Below are 3,514 nucleotides of genomic sequence, written 5' to 3'. Positions count from 1 at the left end.
TTAGATGACTGCTCTATATTCAGTATTCGGCCCGTAGCCTGGTGTCTAGTAGCATTTAAGAATATATTTTTAATGAACAATGAACAGATTATTCCCACTATAAAGGTTAATTTAAATCATAGAAGAAGGGGTAAAACAGTAGCTAGGCAAATGAACCTATAATTTCTAGTTGCATACAAACATTTGGCTACCCACATGTTAGGGAAGGCAAAGGAACTGAAACCCAAAAACTACCACTCCCTCCTCAGTACCCACAAAGAAACACCTCTTCAGGACCCACAGTGGTTTGACCCAAGACTCTGCTATTTTCTTTACTTATGAATCACTTGGAATCACTGCACTGTTCACCAAAAAGTGAGCATCTACCATGTGATTGTTGAGTGAATAAGTTCCTATCTGGGACAATTCCTTTGTCAACACAACTGACTACTGGACCAAAGGAAGCAAACTAGAACCCAGGATCTTCCTTAAGTAATGTATTCACCGGTTGTAGGGGTTGAGATGGAAGAGATACCCAAATTACTCTGCATCTGCAATGACCAGTCAGGCATCACCCTACAGTCAGGATTTAATACAAATACTTGTTAGGTAGAAACTGTTATCCCATGACTTACAAGCAAAGTATCTGCAGATGACAATTGAAAGAATGGGTAAATTCATTGAGATTGCTTGACCATGCCTCCTCTCCCCTCCTGCAAATGCCAATCCAAAGCTGACAATGACTCTAAATCTAGTTTGTCTACCTGTTCAAACAATTAACATTTACCATGTTTACTATGTACTGCCATCATTCTTAATTATATAACATTTCTTTGGTTGGTTGGTTGGTTGGTTGGTTGGGTGGGTGGTTGGTTTGCTGAGTAAACAAATTCTATCTAGGGCAATAAATTTGCAAGCACCACCATTGACCACTCCACCAAAAGGGGCAGAAGTGAGACTCATGATCTGCCTTAAGGACAGTGTTCATTGACTGGAGCAGTAGGGAGGTGGGCAGAATGTCCAGATCACTCCACATATGCAGTAACATTTAGCATCATGCTGCCATTCAGGACTCAGTAGAAAGATGCATTAGCTAGAAAAAAACCAATGAACAGTTTTCTTCACTTAAATATGGAATTCTTGGGGAAGAAGGGAGGAAGGGAAGGAGGGACATTTCAATATGGACTCATTTAGGTCTAGGTTAAGATTAGGAAGCAACGTTCAATACATGCTGAAAACCACATGAATTCAGGCCTGTAACTGCGACATTCTTTCAGAATGAGGAATGCTTGAACTACAAACATCCTATATCACGGCTGTTTTCTCAATGGCGTCCTCTTTCCTCAATCACTTGGAATATAAACAAGTTCCTTATGCCTCTGTGAAAACCAAGAGCTTTGAGGAGGCACCACTGTAATGAGGTGGTTGAATGGCTCCAATTCTGTGGTATACATCCACAAAAATACCTGTGAAATAGAGCCTAAGTCATAAAAGACGAACACACTTTGGGTGTATCCTTACTTTAGAGATTCAGTTTATTCATTTACTGCTGCTTTTCAACCATCTCTATTCATATACTCTCTAAAATCTACTTGGTAGCCATGAAGAAACATCCCAATGGGAGGATACCTCAAACACTCTTGTTTTCTTTGTTATATAGAACAACAGAGGTTTGGAGATAAAAAGATTTGAAAAAGGAAAAGATTATTTCAGAGGTCATAACCTTTCTCCAAAGTCTCCCTTTAGGGTCCCTAGAAGGTGTCCGATCTCATAGCAGCCTCTCTCTTCACAGCCTCTTACTGACCTTTCTTCTAAAACAGATTGCCCCCACTCTACTAGGCAGATCCTAATTGATAAAGTCCTTACAAATAAATGCTTCAACTCTTCTTGACTATGAAGCAAATAAATACAATCAAGTTCTAAGAAATCAACTAATTAGAATAGAAAGAAAGTTAGTCTATGGATCAATGGAATCTAAATATATCATTTCTGATTTCTGCAGCTATGAGGCCTAAGGCAAGTTACTGAATTTTTTGGGGATTCAGTTTCTCCATCTGTGAAACTAATCTAAAGATAGATAGTTTGTTAGTTAGTTCGTTAGTTAGTTAGTTAGTTAGATGATAGATAGATAATAGATACAAAAATAGATGATAGATAGATAGATAGATACATAGATAGATAGATAGATAGATAGATAGACAGACAGACAGGTTTTGAGGTTTCTATCAGATGTGAATTAAGTAATATGATTAAAGGTTAGCACACAGGCTGGCATAAAGTAGATGCTCAATAAAGGATCCTTTGTACCCAGTTGGTACAGCCCTGCATGGCAATGTCTTGTACATGTGGCAATCCCAATCATTCAGCTGAAAACACCGACAAAGGGAACATCACTTCTTTTCTGGTTCATAGCATGGCATTGTTCAAAAGCATATACCTGGTTGTTAAGAAAAACGCTGTTTGATACTGATGTTGCAAATAGATGCATAGATAATTGGTATGTATGAGTGATTGGTTGATTGATTTAGTCTAAAATTATTTCAGTTTATTCCAAACCCACAAGTATAGTAGGCTAATTCTAAACCCCAAGAATACCATCTTCCTTATCTACCTGACGCACACTGCCTCATTCTCTTTGCACAGTGATTTCTCCTGTCACCAGCCTAGGACTTCCTTTCCTAACATCCTGGGGCGGTCCTGGACTTCTCTTGAAATTTCAGTCATTTATCTTCCAATTTCCTTTCTTCTTTGAATTCCCAAGTCCTTCCCGATGATGTGTGCTACCATGACAACCAAGCACTTAGTCACATCTGTCTTATTGCCTGGGACTCATGGCTCCTTTTCCTTCACTCTCCTCCCCTTCTATGCCTCAAATAAATCTGATAGAATTTTAAATAAACATAATGTATTCTCATAGAAGTTTATGATTTTTTTTTTTTTACAAAATGTATGTATGTGAGAGCTCATGCATGTGGGTGCCTCTAGAGACCTAAGGAGAGGGTAGGACCTTCTGGAACTGAAGTGCCAGGTAGCTGTGAGTGGTGTAAGGTAGGTGCTGAGAACCAAACTTGTGTCTTCTGAAGCATAGCAAGGGCTCTCAAGCACTAAGCAACTCTCCAGTCTCTATTATAAATGTTTACAGGACTGTCTCATTATATTTGTGAAAAGACGCCTCTACATAGAATATGAAGTCTTTCTAATAGCTCAGTATGACCCACTCTCATAAGAGATAAGATGAGGTTGCTTCAGTGTTTACTAAGCTGCCCGTGGCTGTTTGCTTGTGTCTAAATGAATGCAGACGGGATCCCATTGAGTAGTCTGCTGCATGCTTTTTCTAATTTTATCACTGCTTCCTCACTGTTAGTGTCATAGAAGTTAACTCTGTATATGCTTTCTCCTACCCTTTGCCTATAGCATCCCCTTGGATGTTGTTTACTGGGAGCCATATGTTGCCTTCTCTTTGATCGCTTCCCCTGGCAGGGTGCCTTAGCAGGCCACAGAGGGAGGGGATGCAGACAGTCCTGGTGAAACTTGG

Source organism: Acomys russatus, chromosome 2 (assembly GCF_903995435.1).
Source record: "Acomys russatus chromosome 2, mAcoRus1.1, whole genome shotgun sequence".
NCBI classification, from domain to species: domain Eukaryota; kingdom Metazoa; phylum Chordata; class Mammalia; order Rodentia; family Muridae; genus Acomys; species Acomys russatus.
The sequence above is the reverse complement of the archived record's forward strand: the minus strand, read 5'-3'. Positions refer to the sequence as shown.